This window comes from Mustela putorius, unplaced genomic scaffold, assembly GCF_011764305.1.
Source record: "Mustela putorius furo isolate JIRA1106 unplaced genomic scaffold, ASM1176430v1.1 tig00003911_pilon_pilon_pilon, whole genome shotgun sequence".
In the NCBI taxonomy this organism is placed as follows: domain Eukaryota; kingdom Metazoa; phylum Chordata; class Mammalia; order Carnivora; family Mustelidae; genus Mustela; species Mustela putorius.
The window spans coordinates 4,413,361-4,438,985 of record NW_025422058.1 but is presented as its reverse complement, the minus strand read 5'-3'; the positions used below and the strand labels follow the sequence as shown (position 1 = coordinate 4,438,985).

At 40.0% G+C, this 25,625-nt stretch overlaps 1 protein-coding gene and 1 long non-coding RNA gene across 5 annotated transcripts in view; one reads left to right on the top strand and one right to left on the bottom strand.

The window, feature by feature from the left end:
- Positions 1-22,891, bottom strand: part of LOC123388828 — a 35,632-nt gene extending 12,741 nt beyond the window's left edge. For 2 of the 3 annotated variants that reach the window (XR_006603339.1, XR_006603337.1), the window contains exons 1-2: positions 19,409-22,891; positions 17,332-17,406 (exon numbers count right to left, since the gene is read on the bottom strand). This is a non-coding gene — a long non-coding RNA (uncharacterized LOC123388828). The remainder of the gene's footprint in view (positions 1-17,331; positions 17,407-19,408) is intronic. The other variant, XR_006603338.1, reaches the window with a different exon arrangement.
- The window catches only part of GLIPR1 (GLI pathogenesis related 1), a 45,274-nt gene continuing 27,189 nt past the window's right edge, over positions 7,541-25,625 (top strand). Inside the window, exons 1-2 of one of the 2 annotated variants that reach the window (XM_045069094.1) lie at positions 7,541-7,683; positions 12,061-12,156. The gene's annotated coding sequence lies outside the window, so the exon portion shown is untranslated. Of the gene's footprint in view, positions 7,684-11,927; positions 11,947-12,060; positions 12,157-25,625 lie in introns of those variants that run through there. The other variant, XM_013056044.2, reaches the window with a different exon arrangement.

Sequence of the window (25,625 nt, the reverse complement as noted above, 5' to 3'; positions counted from 1 at the left end):
GAGGGAACTTGATTATGGGCAGTATTAGACAAGATATCTAAAAATATTTAAATCTGAGAAATACTATTGATACTCCTGTTATTAAACAGATCTGATAGACTTCAACATTGCAGTAAGACATCTGATGGAATGCTAGCTTGTGTAATGTTCTATTCCTGAGGATCAGGACCCTCAGGAAACCCATACATGGTGGTGTTGGCTAAGACTCTTGGGGCAGGAAAGTCACACCTATACCTAGAAAAGATGTCAGAATAGGTGTCTATTTCAGTGAGAATGAACCACTGGCTTTTCCAGAATGAAAGGAGCCCAATGTAGTCAACTTGCCACCAAGTGCCAGTTGGTCTCCTCAAACAATAATGCTATGTTAGAGACCCAGAATTCATCTCCATTGTTGGTAGATTCTATATACAGAGGTACCTGGAACAACACTGATACATGAAAGTCTATGCAACTGGATCTGTATGTGGCATCCATGCATTCCATTTGTCTGCCCATCAAACTAATTCTAGGTGGGCAAAAGACAAAGGCTAACAAATGTAAATTGATGAATTATTTTGTCTACCTTGTCATTTGATGCATATGGTGGGCAATAATCTGTTAAAAAAAAAAATTCCGCCTACCATTCCCACTTCTTATTTCCATTCATATGCCTCTGCCCCAGATCTTCTTATTTCTTACCTTTCAATCCTTTTCCTTCCAAACTCCCAACCTAAGACTAGATATTTGCTATGGTCCATGTGATCATATTGATTCTCATGTCAAACCACTTGTACTTACATACAAAGTGGATACAGGTACCATTCAAAGTTCCACCCTGAAGATTTTCTCTTACTGCTGCCTGTCGAGGCTATAATGCAGTTATTGTCCATTTTCTGCTTGCACCCACATTTTGGACCAACTGATTGATAAATTAACATTTGGCTTTCAAAAATTACCTTTACCTAGAGGTTCAAGACTTCCCCACCCCCCCCATAATAGTCACAAGTGTGAACTGAGTTCTGGTAAAACATTGGTGGGTGAGATGGAGGTCTAGGTTATCTGCTCATGTAGCATACTCTTGCCCTTTGGTTCCACTTGGATTTGATCCCATAATGATGCTTTGGTTCAATGTCAACTCAGATCATGTGTCCAATAGCTCCCAAATGTGTGGATATTCCTCCCTTCAAATAGATATTCATTCAAGTAAATGTCCATGGGTTCCTTTTGGAAAATGCTCAGAAAATCTTTAAAGTGCATACTAGTGGCCTCCTAGGAACTCAGTCACCTCTTCAGTGGTTTCCTGTGTAAAAACTGGCTCAGTTCCAGTAACTAAGCAAGAGATCATGATTTCTTGCCACTTGCTTCATTGGATCACTAGTGAAACCAACTGTGCCTGTTCATGTCCTCCTGAAGCCAATGTCAAGACAGAATTAGAAGTATAAGAGATTTATTAGTTGATGCCTATAAAACTTGAGGTACCAAACTATATAGTACGGGAAAGAGGGGGAAAAAAGAGTAACTTTATAGTGGAGAAACCTGATAAACACTCTGGCAGCCAGGTGATCAAGATCAAGATCAAGATCAACAGTGGTAAGTCATGCTAACAGCATGTATCCTTGATATGATATGATGAAAATGGCATTTTACCTCTGTGGTCGTCTTCTCAAAAATCCAGTCAAATCATGAGAAAAAAATTAGACATCCCAATTAGGGGACAGTCTATAAAACACCAGTACTTCTAAAAACCTTCAAAACCTTCGTTATTTTAAAAAACAAACAACAACAACAACAAACTTCCCTTAATTCATCAAAATAAGAAAAAACCTGAGACACCATCAGTACCAAAAGGATTCTAAACCTAGACATAAGACTACTGAACATAAGATGGTATCTTGGACCAGGATCCTGAGACGTAAGAAGGGCATTAGGTGGAAACTAAGAAAATCTTAATAAGTATGTGCTTAAGCTAACAAACATGCATCAATATTAGTTCATTAATTGTGACAAATCTGCTGTAAGTTGTTAATAATAGGGGAAAGTGGGTGGGAGGTATGTGGGAACACTGTACCATATTCATAATTTTTCTATAAATCTAAAATTGTTCTAAAATATGGTTTTTAAGAAAATTAAAAAATTATGGGACATGAAAATTACATAAAATTCAAATTCCAGTGTCCATAAATGAAGTTTTATTGGAATACAAAAATGCACACAAAGGGTTGGAAGAGAACATTAGTAGATAGGGAAAAACTTCAGACTATAATGCAGATCTGACACCTGTAAAATTCAGTCAGAAAAAGGCTCAGACCACACAGTGCAACTCAGAAAAATGTCATCCCACACAAGGCAGGAAGCTGTGGTGCAAAAACCCCTTATAGAGATCTTTCGTGTTGGGAGAAGTATGTGTTGGGCAGTGTTGTCAGAATTTCAACCTAAAATCAAACCAGAGGGGGGAAAACAAATAAATAAAATCAAACTAGAAGACACAAAATGGAAAATCTCATGTCCCTTCAGGATCACAAAACTTAAGGACTGAGAGACTGGTTTCCCATAAATGGCTGATTTATAGAAAACTTATTCACTGAAAATTTTTTAAATGTATGGAGTTGGTCAGGGTTTGCCTCATATTGACCTTGGGAAATTTTGCTTATAGTTCCCGGAGGAAAAATGTCCCCATTTGGTTGGTCTTGCAAAATAAGCTGAATTGAGCTTTGTTCGTATGACTGGATGGGTTTTATCTGCTCAGGGAATTTTCAAAACTGGTCTCTGTTTTTTATTTTAACAGACTCTAAGTGAACTTTCTAAACTCTTTACATTCCCTGCCCATAAATACAGACCCTCAACAGACTCCCCTGTGGCTTGCCACAGTTTGCATGTTCTGAATTGCAAGTCCTTTGCTAATTCCCAAATAAACCAGTCTTTCTGGAGTTTTGAGTCTGCCTCAAATTACCTCTTTATCTAGGTTGATAGCAGCTATGGATTAGTGCAACTGTCATTCTCAGTCACTGACTATACTCACCCAGGAGAAGTAGAGCCTTGGCTGAGGTGCTGTAGCAAATTCCAAAGTGCTGTGGCTGGAGGCCATCAGCTAACTACACGCCTTGTGACAGGCTCTATCTTGATGAGAGATCTGAGGAACAAGCCTCCGTGTTGCCCAAGTGGGTATTCCCCTACAGTAGCTAACACCTCACATGGGTCAAAGCAGATATGCAACATAACTCGCAGCTTTTAAGATTCCGAGGAGGAGATAAAGGGGAATTAATTGTTAAAAAAAAAAAAAAGTGGGCAGCAATTCTGATTAAAGACTGTGATATTAAACTCTCCTCCATAAGGAAAATAATTCCTGGACTATGATATGAAAATTTCAATGGACAGGCAGGCTAGAAAGGTCTGAAGCTGTGTGATGAGGTCACATTATAATGTCCTGAGAGGATCAATGACAGAACTTTTCCTGGGTTTCTATATACCTGGCTCAATGCCAATGTAACTCAGATTGTAGGACATGAAACATATGTCAATACCGAGGGGAGAAAAGGATATAGCACTAAGAGTGAAAGATGGTAGGATAGCCCATTCTGCTATGAAGAGCAGAGCGCATCTATGGTGAGAATGGTGTGAGTGAGTAGGAAAACCTGCTGCTGTCACTAAGCAAGTAAGGATGGGTTCTTTACATGGGAGCCTTGGAGTAATCAAAGCTGAAAGGCATGGGTGAATTTAATGACTTGGACCCTGAGGGACATAACAGAAAACTGTTCTTCCAGCAGAAGACGGAAGGAGGGCTGCAGGAAAGAACGTTGTACTTTTTGAATTAAGGATACTTGATCCAGTTACTTGCCATTTTCCCTTTGAAAGGCAATTATAGACATTCTACTGGGCTGAATGCCTTGGTTGAGACTTTACTAATAAAGGACCCCATCAGTTTTAAGATCAAAGATGCCAGTAAGAACCTGGGCATTGTCAGAAAAGCATTTAAATAAAAAACATGCAGCTCATCAAAATAACCCAATTAAATGGGAATGATAAATTCAGATATCTGTTTGTAAATAAGGAGAAGCCATCTCCCTGGGGCTAGATGATTTACTTCTGACATTGAAGGTGTGTTCCCCACTATATGAGTCTCTATGTGCAGAAAGAAAAAACAAGATAGCGCTTCATTGCGGATGGCAATGCTTGATTGATGAAGATTATTTTTCTGAAAGAATGCCAGCTAACAGAAAATTTCTAGTAAAAGAAAAGTGGGGTGCCCAGGTGGCTCAGTCGGTTAAGCATCTGCCTTCGACTCAGGTCTTGATCCTGAGGTCCTGGGATAAAGCCTGCATTGGGCTCCTTGCTCAGAGGGGTACCTGCTTCTCCTTCTCCCTCTGCCTGCCACTGTTCTTCCAGCAGAAGACGGAAGGAGGGCTGCAGGAAAGAACGTTGTACTTTTTGAATTAAGGATACTTGATCCAGTTACTTGCCATTTTCCCTTTGAAAGGCAATTATAGACATTCTACTTGTGCTCTCTCCTCTTACTTCTCTCTATGAAATAAATAAAAATTTGGGGAAAAAAATAGGGGGGGTGCGTAATCAGCGATATGGACAGTTATATACAGTATATCTAACACAAACCCTTGCTGGGATAAGCAGATGGGATGGATAGATAGATAGATAGATTGATAAGGATTCAGTCAATGACCAGTGGTCTAACCATTTGTCTTGGCAAGTAGGACACAGGGAACCAGACTTTAAAATACTATCATTTAGATGCTGGACTTAAAGAAAAGCCATGAGCTTTTCATCTTAAAATATGGATCAGTCAGAAAAATGTATGGACGAGTCATGTTGACACCCATCAGTCACATTCAGAGGAGAGAAGTGCTAGTGACTGAGAAAACAAGATATGTTTTATTTGTGCAAGCTGTGACAGGGTTAGGTCCCTGAAATTGCTGTTGTTTTGTGTCCAGCTTATATTTTACTAAAGACATGCTTACATTTTAGTCCATTAACCTATCCCAAAGTTACATGGCTCAGCGTCTGTGGGAGTAAGAAGTTATAACTAGGTTTTCTCTGCTACTGACAATTTTGGGACATTTGATTTCATGACTGAGGCCTTGACAAATGCAAAAAAAGGCTAAAAGACAAGACTATCCATATATACAAAGCCAAACTTAGATACCAAAAGACCAAGGAATAATAGCATTTTATAGACATACGGTATAAGACAGACACAAAGGAGCAAGAAATGTAATATGAAGTGGTGCCCTCAATAATCCATCTCAACCACTAAGCAGAGGAATAAATGAAAATTAAAACAGGCACTTTAAGTAATTGTAGCCTCCTTGATCTTCATAACTGGTATGGTGACCTTTAGCAGGTATTCATTTTACATGATTGAATTACTAACCTTCCTTTCGTAGCTACAAATCTTATTTTTCTTTCCGGAAGAAGCACTGAAAGCCCTTGCCCATCACAGAACAGGAATTGTACAACACAGAAAGCCTGTCTCATGGAAAGCTGTAAATGGGCACCATGAAATCTCCATGAATAAGGAAATGTCACAGGCCACTGCACCTCTCCCCCCACTGATAAATCACACCTTATCCCTTTAAAACCCTCTTGGGGAGGCAGAAAGCCTGGAGTTGGCTTTGGAACCATAGTCTTCCTCCTCCGCAGGTGGCCAGCCTCCTGAATAAAGCTCCTAGTCCTTTTCAATCAATACTGGTCTCTGGAGTATTGAACAATGGAAGAGAAGGGAAAGTGGGTTTCAGCAACAAAATTACTAGGCAAAACATGGCAGGGGAGTTGTGATGGAGCACTAAGGAGGAATATTCCAGGTTAAAAGAATGTGTTTCAACTCACGTTGCAGGTGATAAAGGTAGATCACTAGCTGAATCGTATCAAAGAAAGGGAGTTGGCAATGAGGGGGGAGACATGAATGATGCAGCTTTCTGAATAACTTCTCCAGAGGCAACTTATTTTCATGCCCCCTACACAAAGCAGCATCTGGCTATCTCCATTGTGTCCCCAGTCTGAAATAGAAACCATCCGCCCCCTCCTCCTCTTTGTTCTTTGTACTTGGAGTGTGGACATGAAGCCATGGATGGAGCCGTAGCCCTGTGACCATGAAATAAGCATGAGTACAAAAGCCACATGCTAAGGATGGTGGGATCGGAAAACAGAAAGTGCTGGAAATAAGGGCATCGTTTTGCTACTGCAGCAGCCCTGCACTCTCCGCCTTTGGACTTCTTGCTATTTTAGAAAAATCATACCCCATTGTAGTTAAGTCACTGTGGATGAGTTGTTGTGCAGCTATCTCTCCCTTCAAAACACCACCTCAGGGAGCTCCTCTGTGAATCAGTCAGTTAAACCTCCGACTCCTAATTTTGGTTTCAGGTCCTGATCTCAGGGCTGTAAGATCGAGCCCTGCATGGGGTTCTGTGCTGAGTGTGGAGCCTGCTTGGGATTCTCCCTCTCCCTGTGTCCACCCCCCCACCCCACACTTGTACTTGAGCTCCCACACTCTCTCTTTAAAAAAAAAAAACCAAAAAACTGAAAAGAGTGAAATTTGAAACGCAGAAGACTGTGTGAAATGGACTGCTTGCTTGGAGCTCCCTGCTCATGCAAACCCATGATTTCATACCTGCATATCTTCCAGCTCAACATGAGCAGATAATGTCTTTCATAAAAATAACAAATAATATATATATTTAGTTCTAAGTTTTATGTTATTTTTGGTTTTTTTTTTGTTTTGTTTTGTTTTGTAATTTTTATTTATTTATTTGACAGACAGAGATTACTAGTAGGCAGAGAGGCCAGCCAGGGGGCAGGGGGTGGGGGAAGCAGGATCCCTGCTGAGCAGAGAGCCTGATGCAGGGCTCAATCCCAGGACTCTGGGTTCATGACCTGAGCCGAAGGCAGAGGCTTTAACCCACTGAGCCACCCAGGTGCCCATCCTATTCTTTTTGTTTTAAACGAAAGTGTGACCTACATTCTCTCAACTATTAGGGAAGTTGCAATTTGCTGTCTCATTGATGACAGCTGTTCTCCTCAAAACCCACAAAAGGGTTATTGTTGGGGTCCATTCCACATTAAAACATGTTAAGCCCCTAAGGCCTCCCTGGGCCTACTTAGCCATAGTGACTTCGTGTTACCTAGGTAGACATTTTGTTGTTTAATAAATGCCTCAACAGTTATTGATATCAGTTCCAGGTAACTATTGTTAAAACACACACCTAAAACAAGGCCATTTTGTTTATATGGGTTCTAGGTAACTATTACTAAAACACATACCTAAAACAAGGTCATTTTGTTGTTTAATAAACGCCTCAGCAGTTACTAGTATCGGTTCCAGGTAACCGTTACTAAAACATACAGGTAGGAGACATCCAATCAGCCAAAGCCACATATGTAGATGTCTGCGATTGTGCCCTATAAAAACTAGCCTGTAAGACCAAGGGGCGTCGCTCTCTTGGGAGGCGACCCTGGCCAGTCAGTCTGACTTCTAATGCTTGGCATAAAATAAAGCTTTACATAACTTTCACTTTATCTCAGCCTCATTTCCCTGGCCGGTCAGTCTAACTTCTAATGCTTGGCATAGAATAAGGCTTTGCATAACTATGTCTCAGTCTTGTTCCTTTGGTAACGGACCCAACATATGGGGGCTCATCCAGGATCAAACGACGAGAACTGAGCCAGCATCAGAATTTCTGGGAAAAACCTCCAGAGGTAAGATCTCCATATTCTGTGAGATCTGGTCTGTCTGGCTGTGGAACTCCAGGGTATGGCCCACTGGGGAGAAGCTTGATGCAGCCATGCTCCCCAGGGTTGGAGTGGATGCAAGGGACACCTCATCCTTCTTCTGGTAGATCGTCTGGGGGTCCAAGCCCCCCCCCCAGGCGGTCATCTGGGTCTGTAGGGGGCCAGGAAAACCCCCACCAGTGGGTGAGGGCCGCTGGGTCTGTGTGTCTTTGTCTTGTCTTTTTGTTGTCTGTTGTTGCTAGTTTCTAGGGGAGCAAGAAAATCCCCACCGGCGAATGTTTGTAGGGGACGGAGAAAATCCCCACCAGCAGCAGGTTCTGGGTAAGGGCCGCTGGGTCTGTGGTTGTCTGTGTCTTGTCTTTTTGTTGTCTGTTGTGTTGTTTGTTGTGTTTGAAGAAATGGGACAAGCAGAGAGTAAGGGGACTCTGACTTTCATCTCTCCATTCCTCCTAATAGATGTGGGACTTCTCCCTTGCTTATTTCTTGTGTTAATGGCTATAACTGGAGCCAACTGTGGTTGGTCTAACTCGAGACAGAGACTTTAAGGAATATTCCCAAGCAGCTGCCAAAACTCCTTTTGTTTCTGGGAAGTTCCTTGCCTTCTCTGGCCCGACCTGGACTACCTAGCCCCTCCCCTTTGCTGGTGGAGCCTTCTGGCAGCTCTTCTGTCTCCCCCTTCTGTTTCTGCACCAACTTGGGTGTGGCTTGCATAACTGGCCTCTAGACCATCCTTGGTGCTTCCTGCACCATGGCTCCTTCTCTCTTCACTGTCAAGGAAAAAAAAGAGCACCCTCTGGACCTAACACCCCCCACCCCAGATCTTCCCACCCATGTCTCCGGTAAACATTAAAAGTGGAGTGGTTCCACGTGAAATGTAAATCAGTATTTAAACTAAGTAATGTTTGTTGGTTTAATCAAGGCAGACATGTCTTTAAAGTTACAGCAGTAAATGCAAAACTTCAATCAAAGTTTCCTAAAGGTCAAATAAGCTCATGTTATTTGTTAAAATCTATTAGCAAAGAAATAACTAAACTGATGTTTTACTGTCTGTCTCAAAGTTTTAATGGGTAATTGTTAAAGTAACTTTCAAAGTCTTTCATAACCTGAAACTTTAAAGGTTTGTTTGGATGACAAGTGGAATTAAATTTGCTGGACATCTAGGTCTTAACCAAATAGGATAAAATACTACAGCATTAATTAATGGAACCAAGTTTGTGCTTTTGACTTCTTACTGCAAAAAATTTAAATCTCTTGGTAAACATGTTTTGTGCTTGACTGATTCATAAATTTGCCATCTACAGAATTCTGTTGTAATCATTCACAATTGGTTAATACTTAGCCATCACTAGAGACTAAAGTATTTCTGAGAATAAAAAATTCTGCTAACTATAACTAAGACTGATGAAAGTAAGAGAAAACAACACTATATGTAAAAAGTAGGAGATAAAAAAATAAGAAATAGAAATACATTTTGTTAAAGATAAAAGGTAATTTTTTCCTAAATGAAATAATTGTTTGAAAAAAAAATGGCTTGGGACAAAACCTAGATGCAAAAAAGTTGTAAAAGTTTTATGAAGAAAAATCTTCAAAAAAAGAAATTTTAGGTATGGTCAGAACAGATGAAAATTAAAATGAATTTTAAAATGTAGCACATCAGAATAATAAATCACATGAAATGACTCCATGTATTCTAGAATACCAAAAGAAAAACGCCATTAAGGTTTTTATTAAAAGTTTTAATGCTGTCTAAAAAACCAGAGGAAAGGCAGTTGACTGATGACTGATAGTAAGTTTAGAATAACTGCACACACAAAAAAGAGGGCCTAAGAGAGTAAGTAGTTTTATCTTAAAAATATCTGGTTGCACCAGAACATGAAAGAAAATAATAAAAACTAAACTTGAGGGTATTTAGTAAGTCATTAAAGGCTTGGGGAAAGTGACCTTTATTTGCCTTTGTTTATAGGTTTGAAAGAGAACAATGAAATACGTTGGAAATTTAACCATATTAGATCAGTTTTGCTGGATGCATTCACAGGAAGGAAAAAAAAAGGACAAATAAAACTTTTCCTATAAAATGTTTCTGTTCTTAAAAAAAAAAAAAAAAAAGACTAAAGCCCTGTGTCATGACAAATCTATATTGGTGATCCACTCAAGTATATATTGACTATTATGTAAACTAAGAAAACACTTGTATAAAAAATCTGCTTTCTTTCTGTTCAAAAAACAAAGTTTTCTTAGATTAATTGATCTGCTGTTAAGGAGAGAATATATGGTTTTCTCTTTGCCTGCCCAGAGAAACCAGTTTCTGTATTTTGTTTTATCCGTAATCCTATTTAAGCAGTGCTTTAAAACTTAAATTTTAGCAATTGTCAACAAGATTTAAATTATAAATGAGATCTCTTAGACTCATAAACCTTTTCCTTGGTATGCTAATTACTCAAAAAGTACTGCTAAACCAGTGATAAACCTTGGGTTACATATGGGTAGATGCTATAACTATTATAGAAATTCTATGCATTTCCTAAAGTTTTAACCTTTTGATAAGGTCATCACGTGATATTGTAATTATTAAAATGTTATGTGTCACAGAAGTAACCTGATTTTCTTGCGAGTTAAACTGTAAAACCATATCTATTCTGAATTTTTGTCATTTATAATTATTTTAATTCTCTTATAAAATAAATTCTGCCTTAAAGAAAATTCATATGGGAGACTTCCAGGACAAATATCTTTGATATCTTGAAATCCTGAAACTGAAATGAATAAAAATTTCCAGAACTAACTAAAACTACATTCAAACTAAACCAGAATTAGTAACATGGGACCTCAATCCCCAGTGAATGAAGAACTATTGCCCAAAGGAACCCCCTGACTGGAACCCAAACTCTGATAAAAGTAAGGAGAGTCTACGTTTCTACTGCCAGGCTCTGCTGGGAGACCTCCATGCGACTGCAAGGACACCCATAAATTTATCTAAAGTTAGTACGGTAACTCAAGATAAGGATGATTCTCCAGGGGCTTTTCTAAAAAGGCTTATGGAAACCTATAAAATGTATAGTCCAATGGACCCTGAGGTGCCCGAAAATCAGAGGGCAATAAATCTTGCCTTTGCCGGTCGGTCAGCCCCAGATATAAAGAGAAAACTTCAGAAAATTGAAGGATTTGAAGGGAAGAATTTGACTGAGTTAGTGAGAATATCAGAAAAGGTGTTTAAAAACAGAGATACACAAGAAGATGAAAAATAGACTAGAAAAATGGTTCAAGTTTTGGCATTATATGAGGCGGGGAGGAAACAAAGGAAAAGAGGTCAATGACCAGGAGAAAGGCAGGTAGAAGAGGTCAATGGAAAGAAAAGCCTAAGTACAAAGAAAGCTGGTGGGAAGCCTTAGCTTCAGATCAGTGTGCTTACTGCAAAAACCAGGACACTGGGCCAAGGAGTGTCCCAAAAAAAGATGGCAATGCTGGCCACCAGAGACTGAAGGGGCCATGGTTCAGAGCCCCTCCCCGAACCTCGGGTATAAAAATGGAGGTGGAGGGGAAATCAACTGATTTTTTGATGGATACGGGAGCCCAATTTTCATCATTGCTAGAGCCTATGGGAAAACTATCTGAGGAGGAAGACTGGGTACAAGGGGCAAATGGCATAAAGAGACATAAATAAACAACAAAAAGGACTTTAAATTTGGCCCACGGCTGTTCGCGGCTGGCAGTACTCCCTCCCCTGGGAAGCAAAGAAAGGGAACTCCATAGAACACACCTTTGCTTCCTGTCAAAAGGCCGAAACTGGGGAATACCGACCCATTCAAGACTTGCAGGAAGTTAACAAATGGATTGAAGATATCCACCCAATGGTGCCTAACTCCTATACCCTACTCTCCCTCCTGAGCCCCAAGAGAACCATATATACTGTCTTAGATGTCAAGAATACAAGAGAGTCTCAGCCCCTCTTTGCTTTTGAGTGGTCCAACCCACAGAAAGTGTTCCAAGGCCAGCTCAGCTGGACAAGAACAAATGCCCGAGTGACAGAGTATCAGGCCCTCCTCCTCAACGAACCGAAAGTGACTTTCTGGTCCCTGGCAGTGCTAAATCACGTTGCTGCCAGAGGAGCTGACTGACCACAGTACTTGCTAATAGTCGCTGAGGAACTATGAGTCACGCTTGCAGGGGACAAGCCACTTATTTAGACTTTGATCTCCAAGAAGGAGTGTGTTCACTGAGTCCAGGAAACAGGTAACGAACCAACTGATACCCCACCCCACCCACACAACTGCGGGGAGGTCCTAACCCAGGTCACAGGAATAAGGCCAGATCTCAGAGACACTCCCTCCCGGACTCTGTTCACAGACGGGGCGGATGAAAGAGGTGTGCGGGTGCTGTGATGGTTTCTCCTGAGCAGGAACTCTGAAAAGCGGCCCTGCCGCACATCTATAGGAACAACAGGTATGTCTTTGCTACTCTCCATATACATGGGGCTATTTATAAGAAAGGGGCCTATTAACAGCAGAAGGAAAAGAAATTAAAAACAAAAAATACTGGCTCTCCTTCAGACTATTTGGGACCGGAAAGAGGTGGCCATTATGCATTGCCCAGGACACCAAAAGTGGACTGATCTGGTTTTAAAAGAAAACCAATTAGCAGATCAAAGGGCAAAGCAAACAACCAGGAAAATAGCTCAAGAACTGGTTACACTCCTGGCTCCAGCCCTACCAGAAAAACCAGATTGTTCAGAGGAAGATTTAAAATATTTACAAAAATGGACTAAATTGGGGTGCCTGGGTGGCTCAGTGGGTTAAGCTGTTTCCTTTGGCTCAGTCATGATCTCAGGGTCCTGGGATTGAGTCCTGCATCGGGCTCTCTGCTTGGCAGGGAGCCTGCTTCCCTTTCTCTCTCTCTCTATGTCTGCCTCTCTGTCTACTTGTGGTCTCTCTCTGTCAAATAAATAAATAAAATCTTTAAAAAAAAAAAAAAGAGGCTATAGGTCAAACCTCTATTTAAAAAAAAAGAAATGGACTAAATTAAACTATAAAGGGGACTGAGCTAAGACCAGGACAAAAAAGTTAATTCTTCCTCGCAGACTAAAAAAAAAAAAAATAGTAAACTGAATACATCAGGGCACTCATTTAGGGACACACAAACTTAAGGAACTCACTGGCAAGCAATTTCAGGTATCTAAATTAGGGCGTATGGCTCAGGATATAGTTGATAGAGGTGCTCAATGTCAGGCAGTAGAAGCGGGAAAACTAGGATGGAAAAAAAAAAAGAAGTAAAAATCAGGAGTTTATTGGGAAGTGGATTTTACAAAAATAAAATTTTAAATGTAAGTTTTTATAGATACCTTTTCAGACTGAGTAAAAACTTTTTCTGCCAAACATAAAATAGCAGGAATAGTAGCCAAAAACTACTAAAAAATAATTCCTAGGTTTGGGTTGCCTCTCGTGATTGGGTCAAACAATGGCCCTGCAATTGTGAGTTCAGTCTCATGGGCATTGGCCAAGGCCATGGGCACTAATTGAAAACTACATTGTGCCTACCGGCCCCAGAGTTCCAGAGAAGTAGAGAAAATGAACAGGACTCATAAAAAAAACCTTGACAAAGATAATTCTGAAAACTGGCGGTGGATGGGTAGATCTCCTTCCCTTGGTCCTCCTTAGGGCACGATGTACACCCTACTTACACAAGGTTACCCCATTTAAAATAATGTTCGGGAGACCCCCTCCACTCTGCCCACGACTACAAGAGGTTGCCCTAGTGGAAATGACTAATCAGTCTGTATTCCAGTCACTGCAGGCATTACAGTCTGTCTTAAAAAGGAGCCCACACAGGGATCTGAACTGCCTACACTGAGATGGAAACGGAGGTAAAACCACAGCCTTACCAACCCAAAGACTTGGTTTGGATACACCGCCACCGAGTGAAAAACTTAAAGTCTCACTGGAAGGGATTGTTTACTGTCATCCTATAGAGGACCCGAGGGATTCCAACATCTTACTGCAGGAATAAAACGGACAAAACCTGCGGTTCCCATCCTAATTCTAGCACTAACTGATTCTTTAAAAAGTCAAAGAATTGACTAATCTCCAAAGAAAAGAGGGGATGTTGGGGTCGATTCCACATTAAAACATGTTAACCCCCTAGGGCCTGCCTGGGCCTACTTAGCCATAGTGACTCCATGTTGCCTAGGTAGATATTTTGCTGTTTAATAATGCCTCAACAGTTATTGATATCAGTTCCAAGTAACTGTTGCTAAAACACATACCTAAAACAAGGCCATTTTATTGTCTAATAAATGCCTCAGCAGTTACTAGTATTGGTTCCAGGTAACCATTACTAAAACATACAGGTAGGAGACATCCAATCAGCCAAAGCCACATATGTAGATGTCTGCGAATGTGCCCAATAAAAACTAGCCTGTAAGACTAAGGGGCATCGCTCTCTTGGGAGGTGGCCCTGGCCAGTCAGTCTGACTTCTAATGCTTGTCATAAAATAAAGCTTTACATTACTTTCACTTTGTCTCAGCCTCATTTCCCTGGACAGTCAGTCTAACGTCTAATGCTTGGCATAGAATAAGGCTTTGCGTAACTTTGTCTCAGTCTCGTTCCTTTGATAACGAACCCAACAGCTATCAGAACAAACTTGCTTTTTCATGTGTGTGATTTTATTTTGTTTCGTCTCTGCTGACTTCAATCTTAGCTATCGTATGAACTCAGACACTGTCCATTGGTAGGGTTCCCATTTGGTTTTTGATCTGGCTTCCAATCTCTCAATCCTTTCTGCTGGGTTAGCCTCTCCTAAGCTCTTAGCCCTCCTTACAGTAGGTAGCCCAATGGAAACCTGGCTGAACCTACCTATATTGGGTTAATAAAAATGGTAACTCCCTAGCAAGACTGGTTATGAAAAAAAAAAGAGGAAACAAAAATTATCAACATCAGAAATAAAACAAGGAACACTACTAGAGATCCTGGAGGAGAAATTAGAAGAATAATAAATGAAACTAACAAATACCTTTTTGTCAATAGATTAAATGATTTAGTTGGAATGAGCAAATTCTTGAATGAGTCTACCTTCAAAACCAACGTGAGAATAAAGAAAAAATCTAAGTAGCCTCCCATTAAAAAAAATAATAATTAAAAAAAGATAACTATGAAAGGTCCAAGACTGTATGTTGCTTGCAAACTAACAAGTTAGTCAAACACAGTTTCAAGGATACTAGAGAAAATACAGGACTTCTGGGTCAGAGATGAAGGACAGTATTTTATAGCAATGGTAATGAATTAAAGATTTTTAAAAACATTTTTTCTCTTTTTTCCTTTTATTTATTTGAGATAGAGTGAGAGAGAGAGAGAGAGCACAGGCAGAGAGAGAAGCAAGCTCTCTGCTGAGCAGGGAGCCCAACCTGGGGCTTGATCCCAGGACTCCGAGCTGAGCTGAAGGCAGACATTCAACTGACTGAGCCACCCAAGCACTCCCCAAAACATTTTTGTTTCTTAAATTATATTTATATTTAAGAAAGCAAACAGTCTTTTATGGCCTGTAATAAAAATACAGTTGCCCATGGAACCACAACTGGCATAACATACTAAAGATGTTTTAGCAGAGAAACTGCCAAAAGAAAACAAAGGGGGAAAAAAAAGAACTAGAACGTTGAAAGGAAACAGCAACATCTTGTTGAAACCACCACTTCCTTTGAGTTGATCAAGTTCAAAACCATTTCCTTCTCCCAAGTGAGAAATTTATTAGGCTAAAAGTGTGGAGCTACTTGAATAGTATAGATGTTAACTGGGTAAGTCTCGATGTTATGATTATATTGGCTACATTATCTCTTTGACCGTTTATATCCCGTATTCCTACCTGGAAACACTTGGGTTATGTTCAGATACCTAACGAGGTACTCACGTTCAGATACATGACAAGCTTATCTCATGAATGATTAAATCTAGCAGCATCTTACATTATGCAAATACTTCATAAACACAAGGCTTCTGATTACTTAATATAATTTGAGGTTGGGATTCTGAATTAGAGGGTATATTGACTTACGGTTTGCATCCCCTCCAGATTCATATGTTGAAGCCCTAACCCTCAGTGTGATGGTATTAGGAGACAGGGTCTTTAGGGAGTAATTAAGTCTAGATGAGGTTGTGAAGGTGGAGCCCCTATGAAGGGATTAGTGTCCTTATAAGAAGAGGAAGACGGGGCGCCTGGGTGGCTCAGTGGGTTAAAGCCTCTGCCTTCAGCTCAGGTCATGATCCCAGGGTCCTGGGATGGAGCCCCACATCGGGCTTTCTGCTCAGCATGGAGCCTGCTTCCCCCTCTCTCTCTACTTGTGATCTGTCTCTCTGTCAAATAAATAAATAAAATCTTAAAAAAAAAAAAAAAAGAAGAAGAAGAAGAAGAAGAAGAGGAAGAAGCCAGATTTCTCTCTTTCTCTCATTTTCTCTACTATGTGATGACAGAGTGAGAAGGCAGCCCTCTACAAGCCAGAAAGAAGCCTCTGACAACCAACTGAATCTGCCTGCCCACAGATGTGGGATGTCTCAGTCTCCAGAACTGTGAGAAATAGAGGTCTGTTGTATAAGCCACCCAGTCTGTATTTTGTTGTAAAACTTGAAAGGACTAAGGCAGAAGCAAAGATGGTAAGAGGTAATGTAATGAAGACAAACTGCTTCTGTGTCATAATTTAGTGGAAAAGGAGAACAGGTGTGTAAAGGGAAAAAGAGAACACAAAGGAAAGGAGAGTCAGAAAATGCAACAGAGAATGAGAAACATTTGAGTTGAGCCTTATGGGATGAGTAGGAGTTGGACAAAGAAAGAAGTAAGAAAATGAGACTTGTGTCAAAAGGAACAGAATCACTGATTCAGAGAAGAACTTGGCATTTTGTGCCTGCCGAGAAGCTTAAGGAAGCTGAATTACAGGAGACCAGTTCCTCAGGGTGGGTCAGTGGCTTAAGGATTGCAAAAGGCTTGGATACACCACTGCTCAAAATAAAAAATGTATCTCATTTAAAATGCTGAGGAACAAAACAAAACAAACAAACAAAAAAAAAACCATGGTGATGATGACCATCAACATAGTTTTTCTACTTTCTATAATTCTACTTAGTAAAAATTAAACCAACACACATTCTTTGATCAAGGATTGGCTGACCAAGCTCACAGAGAGATTCCAAAATAAGAATTTGGAAGACACTGGTGTGAACATGCTTGTGATTCCTGATCATTGGTATCTAGGCTAGATAGAAAAGGAACAAGCAGGCCAGAGTCAAGGGAGAGGATGAATGAAGGAATAAGATGAGAAACTTTTGAGTCACCAAAAGCACAGGCAGCCGATTTAGTAACAGGGACTGGGAGGTGGGAGGCAGAAGATTGTAGGAATTTAGAGGTAGAGTAATGCCAGTTAGAGTTTGGAAGTGCAGCAACCCTAGTTGATAATCCATGTGAATGATTTCTTAAAATCATTTAAGTTGAATGGGCTAAAAAGTTTGTGCAGGATGTTAGATATCTAAATGGAGACAACAATTATAGGCTATGGCCCAAGTCCTTGAGGACTTTAGGGGAGGTCTGAGGAGGATGAGGGTAAGAATGGAATTCAGTGCAAATGGATGTCATGTACTCACGAAGTCTTACTGAAGAAAGCTTGTGCAACAATGGAAGCAGCAGTAGAAACCTGGGAGAATTTTGGTCCTGACATCCTAAGATACAGAGAATGAGAATGAATAAGTGCCTTCAACCTATGTTCTTTGCCAGAGAAAAGTTGTCATTATGGCAAAGAGAAATCACGTGGTGGCTCTCAAATGGCCATAACCCAGAAATACTGGGGAGAGCTGATTTAAAACAATGACAAATTGTGGTGATGTGAACTGTCAAATGCACAGGATATGGATAGGAGTCATTGGTATAAAGAAGAGAGATGAGGGGTGTCTGGGTGGCTCAGTCAGTTAAGAGTCTGCCTTCAGCTCAGGTCATAATCCCAGGGTCCTGGGATCAAGTCCCACATGGGGCTCCCCACACAGGGGGGAACCTGATTCTCCCTCTTCCTTTGCCCCACCCCCTCCATGTATGCTCTGCCTTTCTTTCTCTCTCTCTCAAATAAATAAATAAAATCTTTAATAAAAAATATGATAAGCTTCTTTCATTTGCTGTAAACTCGAGGAAATTACTTAACACTTAATTTCCTCATCAAATATTTAGCTATATAGTACACACTTTCCAGGATACTAATGAGGGTGAACATTAACTGAGAACATGGTGGGCCATACTATAATGGAAAGTATAAGATCATGGATCTCTGTCTTGTGAAAGCACCAGGATGAACTGGCAGAAGAGCGCCACCCTCTTGGTGTAAGCGGAATAGTCCAGATAGGCTTATTTGTCTTTTCAGTGAGGGGCAGGGTAAAAGCAAAATGGCGGAAGGTGAAGGCTTGTTGCTATGGTAACTACATACCAGCTCTCAGCCTCTCCACAAGAGAGTTCCTCTTCCTGCACACAATGTGCAGTTGGTATCAAGCTCTTTGCTGAGCTACTGTGAGGCTGGTAGTGTAACCGTGGTAGCACGAAAAACAGGCTCTGAGGTTGCCATGAAGGCACTTGAGGGAGGGCACAATAAGAACTTCTCTCTTGCTACCTTCAAATCAGAACAGCATCGCTCCACAGAGAAACAGAAAAAGGAGGATCAGGCAGATTTTATGCTAAAACTGAGTTAAGTCATATTTGGACTCTTACCAAACTAAGAAATGCAACCAGAGGATGTGATGCTTCAGTAAATGTTTTCCTCTGAAACAGATCAAGCTAGGGGAAGTTTTTAGAAATGTGTATACATAATTCTTGTGTGTATATATATATAGGAAGACAAGTGTGGCAATGTTTAAGAGTTCAGAAATATATGTTACTCAAGTCTCATGCTAACATCATCTTTGAGTTCTTTTTTTTAAAAGTGACTACTCTCTTTGAGATTGAGCAGAATTGATCCCAGTGCTTATAAATTTCATTTGGATGCCATCTCTCTTGTTAAGTGAAAGGCAAAATTTAGAAGTTCCAAGTGACTTCCTTTTTGAAAAAAACTGTTCCTTGAGGTCTGTGTGGCTGAAGTGATAAACTAAAACTCAGCATGCAAAAGGATAGAAAAGAAGTACTTAATATGTATGTCAACCAGATGCTCTCCTTGATGGGACTTCAATCAGACTCCTCCAAAGTCCTGTTCTTGACTGGGCCTCAACGTTGTCCCCCACTCCCATCCTTGCCAGACCTGTATAGCCCAACTTTATCAACAATCCTATCAGCTGAGAGTATCAGGGAGCAAGAATTTCCATCCCTGCAAGGTCTTTCCGGCTGGATTAAGAATCAGAGTGACATGAGACATACAGGAGAAAATAAAATTTAATAATGTATGTACAGGGAATCCATGTAGACTAGGAAATTCCAAAGGCAGTCAAGCAAAACGAGGTATATATTAAGAAGGGAATAGAGGTCTAGGACTTCGGAGGAAAGGAATGTACTTCACAGGGGGGTGATAAGAAGAGCAGATGTTTGGTAATTAGATGCTTCCCCTGACATATAGATAGTTCACTCAGATAAAACTTATCTCTGCTAATAATCCCTGTTCTGGGAAAGAGCCCCAGTTTAGATTATTCTATCTAGTTAAGGGAGGGGCAAAAATTTCTCTTGAGTTCACAGAGAAATTGTGAACTTGCTTACCTTCAGCTCAAAATAATCTTCAACTTCAAAATAATCTCTGCATAAGCCTCCAGAGGGGCCCATCTTGAGGTAGCCTTTCCTTGGCCCCTGTAAGAGAAAATCTCCCTCACCCTTGATATATGACTATCTTTAATATCTAATCAAATTCCTCATGATATCCAATCAGTCTGGCCTGCTCTTTATAATTTTGCATTCCCCAACCCCTTCCTCAACTCTTGTTTTCTTGGCTGTAAATCATGAGTTGTCTTTACTGCATTCAGAATTGAGCCCAGTTCTATCCTGGGGACTCTTTACCCCTATTGCAATAGTTTCTAAATAAAATCTATGTTTACTGCTTCAGCTGGTGTCTAGCTCAGGTTCTTTAAGACAATATGTATAACCAGGTTCATATTTATACATTATTCCAACATTTAGGATAATATATGAACTCAATATCCACATGATGGTGTTGGAAGTATAAACTAATACAAGTTCTGAGAGGGTAATTGGACACTATATATTTGGAATCTTACAAACATCCATACTTTGTTACCCAGTCATTCAATTTTAAGGAATCAATCCTACTAAACTTGGAATAGGCTTTATATATAATATAATCATAGCAGCATCATATATGAAGAAGATAAAGAAAAACTGAAGACAATCTAAATATCCGACAATAATTTGTTACCTAAAGTATAATGCATTAATTTGAGGAAACATTGTACAGCCCTCAAAATGTTAATGAAAACTTAAAATAGCCAAAAACATACTTATAAAATGAGGATAAGTAGAGAAAAATTAGCAAGATACAAAATTGCATAAAATCATGTCCTCGTTTAACAAATAAATCTCTGCATGTCTATTATATATGTATATATTAAAAACACATGTATGTCTATGAAACGTTGAAAAGTGCACCAGAATGTTAAAAAATGGAATCTTTTAGTAGGATTTTTCCCCCCTCCTCAAAAAGTTGGGATTCTTAGTTGCAAACAAGTCATTCTGGCAAAATTAAGCAGAAAAGGCCCTTATTAAAAGAAATTAGCTGACCAGGTGACTGAGGGCGCTGGAAACACAGACTACAGTCTACCCTTCTTAGAGCAATGCCCAGGTCTGGCCAATAAGAAAACCATCACTTCTGTTGCTGTCAAGCACCAGAAGGATTTTTCTACAACTGCTGGCAACCAGCAACTCTAGAAAGCTTCCACCTTTTAAACTGCAACCCCCAGACGCTGTACATACCTGTTGCCACTCATCAGGTAATGGAAACAGTGTGGGGGCTATTTCTTCATGTTTCTCATTTCCAAATCAAAGTCTTGGAGGGTTTTGAGCAAAGGAGTGATATAACTGACTTCTATTGTGGAAGGGATGCTTCTGGCTGCTGGCAGGAGAATATAGAGTAGGGACAGGGAAGGAAGCAAGGAGTCTACTTAGGAAGGTAATGCAATAATCCAGGTTGGAGGTGAAGATAGGTTGATTGAAAAGGGAGTGGGGAGAAGTGGGTGGATTCCAGATATATTTCAATCAGATTTGCTAATGGATTACATGAAATGTGTGAAACAAAAATCAAGGGAGACTCCAATATTTGGGCCTGAGAATTTGGAAGACTGGGTCATATTATACTAAAAATGAGTAAGGAATAGGCAAGACTAGGTAGGGAGAGATAGGTAGGGGGCTATGGGATCAGGCTCACAAAAATGTGGAGGTGTAAGGAAACCAGAGATAAGGGAACAAACCAGACCCCTGCCCTAGACATGTGGGGAGAGTTGTCCTTTTTATGATAGTCATCTGTGACCAACAAAGAATGACCAGACCCTTAAAAAAAAAAAGAAGTAATCTATTAAAGATGTTATCACCAGTCCAGTCCTTACTCAAGCCAAGACATCACAAGCATGATATGACCAAAATCTCCCTGGTCAGCTCTAAATAAAAGACTGACAATGGAAGTCCTCATTGGCAACCCTGTCCAGACCCTTTTCACTCCAGAGAGCTTTTTCTGTATCCTTGTTTAATAAACTTCTAACCCTTTGCTCACTCTTCTTTGTCTGTGAGATTCATTCTTCAACTCCATGAGACAAGAACCTAACTCTTCTGCTTTAAAAAGGGAAGGATGGTATATGGAGATGACAAGTAGAAGCTGAATACATGACAGGAGCTCAACAAATATAGAAATAAAGAAAATATTTTGCATAGTGGCTAAGATGGTGGATTGGGATTTCCTGTTGGGTCTAAGTACAGCTCTGGGCATACCTTGCCTTCTTTGGTCAAAATCCTATTTTCATGAAGACTAAGGAGTCTCCCAGAGGGAACTCTGGCTGAGTTTGAACCAAAAGAAAGTACTTTAACCTTGACAGTAAGAAAAGATTCTGAACAGCATGGGGACTATCTCTTGGATTTACCTCTTAATCTATATCCCATAAGAACACAGAGAGGAGGTGTAAATAAAAACTAAAAAGGACCTGGACATGGAACCTTGCTTTAAGACCCATCCTTATGGCCTGGCTCCTTTATGGAATAGTGACCCCACAAGAAAAATGACCCAAAAAGTAGCATTGTGCCTAGAAAAGTAGCATAGACTATTGGTGGAAATGGATTTATTCACCAACTAATGGAAAACAAATCCTTGGACACCCTCTTATGAATGGTTTTGCAAGGCTTTGTGGTCCTATGTTAGTCAGTGAGAGCAAGAAACAGTGGAATGTACATTACTATCCTAACTTGATGTGGTTGGCTCTGCTTGGGGAAGAAAACTCTGGTTAGAGTATGTATTTTTTCTAATAAAGAGTTGAAAATGAAGGGATTCAGAACAAATCTCCCCAAAATATGCCACTTTGAAATGTGGACTATTTTGAACTGAAAGCAATAAAGACCCTGTGGGCTCAGGGGAATCATTCCCCCTCCCTAACTGCCTAGAAGAATCTAAACTAGGAGTCTTTATTAGAATAGAGTTATTATTAAAGGGGCACCCAGCTGGCTCGATCTGTAGAGCATGCAACTCTTGACCTCAAGGTTGTAAGTTCCAGCCCCAAGTTGGGTATAGAGATTATTTAAAAATAGAATCCTTTAAGGAAGAGGGGTAAGATGTAGAGGAGCAAGAGACCAAAATATCATCAGGTCCCAGGAGTTCAGCTAGATAGTTATCAAATCATCCTGAACACCTACAAACTCAACAAGAGATCAAAGAGAAGAGGAGCAACTCTAGGAACAGAAAATAGACCACTTTGCAGAAGGTAGGACTTGCGAAAAGGTGAATCCGCGGCAACATATGGGAAGATAGACCGCAGGCTGGGGCGGGGGGAGGGAGGTTTCTGTCAAGTGAGAGAGCAGTGGAGCACAAAATCAGAACTTTGATAAGTCTGCTCCACTGACGGACATCACTCCAGAGGCTAAGTAGGGGGTGAAGCCCTCCCAGGGACAGTATGGTTTCAGATCCCTCAGGGTCACAGAAAGACCAGGGAAAACAAAAACTAAAAGAATTTGTAAACATCAATCAGCCCTACATAAAATATTAAAAGGGGTCCTGTAAGCAAAGAGAGAGCCTATAAGTGACATAGCCCAAAAAGGAACAGAGACAATATACAATAACGGTCTCCTTACAGGCAATACAGTGAAACTAAATTCACATCTTTCAATAGTCATCCTGAATGTAAATGGGATAAATGCCCCAATCAAAAGACACGGGGTATCAGATTAGATTAAAAATAATAATAATAATAATAATAAAGACCAGAGCAGAAATCAATAACATAGAAACCAAAAGACCAGTAGAAAAAAAATCAATGAAACTAAGAGCTGGTTCTTTGAAAGAATTAATAAGATTGATAAGCCCCTGGCCAGACTTATCCAGAAGAAAAGAGAAAGGATCCAAATTAATAACATCATGAATGAAAAAGGAGAGATCATAACCAATACCAAAGAAATACAAACAATTATAAGAACATATTATGAGCAACAATACGCCAGCAAATTTGACAATCTGAAAGAAATGGATACATTCCTAGAGACATATAAACTACCAAAACTGAACCAGTAAGAAATAGAAAACCTGAAAAGACCCATAACCAGTAAAGAGATTGAAGCAGTCATCAAAAATCTCCCAGAAAACAAGAGCCCAGGGCCAGACAACTTTCCAGGGGAACGCTACCAAACATTTAAAGAAGAATTAAGACCTATTCTCCTGAATCTGTTCCAAAAAATAGAAATGGAAGGAAAACTTCCAAACTCATTTTATGAGGCCAGCATTACCTTGATCCCAAAACAAGACAAGGACCTCATCAAAAAGGAGAATTAGAGACCAATATCCTTGATGAACGCAGATGCAAAAATTCTCACCAAAATACTAGCCAATAGGACCCAACAGTATATTAAAAGGATTATTCACCACAACCAAGTGGGATTTATTTCTGGGTCACAAGGTTGGTTCAACATCTGCAAATCAATCAATGCAATACAAAATATTAATAAAAGAAAGAAGAAGAACTATATGATACTCTCAATAGATGTTGAAAAAAACATTTGACAAAGTACAGCATCCTTTTTTTTTTTAAGATTTTATTTATTTATTTATTTGACAGAGAGAGAGAGATCACAAGTAGGCAGAGAGGCAGGCAGAGAAAGAGAAAGGGAAGCAGGCTCCCTGCTGAGCAGAGAGCCCGATGTGGGGCTTGATCCCAGGACCCTGAGATCGTGACCTGAGCCGAAGTCAGCGGCTTAACCCACTGAGCCACCCAGGTGCCCCATACAGCATCCTTTTTTGATCAAAACTCCTCACAGTGTAGAGATAGAGGGTACATACCTCAATATCATCAAAACCATCTATGAAAAACCCACAGTGAATATCCTTCTCAATGGGGAAAAGACTGAGAGCTTTTCCCTAAGGTCAGGAACACAGCAGGGATGTCCACTATCTCCACTGCTATCCAACATAGTACTAGAAGTCCTAGCCTCAGTAATTAGACAACAAAAAATAAAAATTAAAAGCATTGGAATTAGCAAGGAAGAAGTCAAACTCTCACTCTTTGCATATGATATGATATTTTATGTGGAAAACCCAAAAGACTCCACTCCAAATCTGCTAGAACTCATACAGGAATTCAGTGAAGTGTCAGGATATAAAATCAATGCACAGAAATCACTTGCATTTCTATACACCAAAAGCAAGACAGAAGAACTAGAAATTAAGGAGTCGATCCCATTTACAATTGCTCCAAAATGATAAGATACCTAGGAATAAACCTAACCAAAGAGGCAAAGAATCTGTACTCAGAAAACTATAAAGGACTCATGAAAGAAATTGAGGAAGACACAAAGAAATGGAAAAACAGTCTATGCTTATGGATTGGAAGAACAAATATTGTGGAAATGTCTATGCTACCTAAAGCAATCTACACATTTAATGCAATCCCTATCAAAATACCATCAATTGGGGATGCCTGGGTGGCTCAGTGGGTTAAAGCCTCTGCCTTCAGCTTAGGTCATGATCCCAGAGTCCTGGGATCAAGCCCCAGCAGGGAGCCTGTTTCCCCAGCTCTCACTCTGCCTGCCTTTCTGCGTACTTGCAATCTCTGTCTGTCAAATAAACAAATAAAATCTTAAAAAAAAAAAAACCATCAATTTTTTTTTCAACAAAAGGGAACAAATAATCTTAAAATTTATATGGAACCAGAAAAGATCCCAAATATCCAGAGGAAGTTGAAAAAAGAAAACCAAAGTTGGTGGCATCACAATTCCAGACTTCAAGCTCTATTACAAACCTATAATCACCCAGATAGCATGGTACTGGCACAAAAACAAACACATAGATTGATGGAACAGAATAGAGAGCCCAAAAATGGACCGTCAACTCTATGGCCAACTAATCTTTGACAATGCAGAAAAGAATGTCCAGTGGAAAAAAGACAGTCTCTTCACAAATGATGTTGGGAAAATTGGACAGCCACATGCAGAAGAATGAAACTGGACCATTTCCTTACACCACAAACAAAAGTAGACTCAAAATGGATGAAAGACCTCAGTGTGAGATAGAAATCCATCAAAATTTTTGAGGAGAACACAGGCAGCAACCTCTTCAACCTCAGCCACAGCAACTTCTTCCTAAAAACATCATCAAAGGCAAGGGAAGCTAGGGCAAAAATGAACTATTGGGACTTCATCAAAATAAAAAGCTTTGCAGGGCATAGGAAACAGTCAACAAAACCAAAAGACAACTGACAGAATGGGAGAAGATATTTGCAAA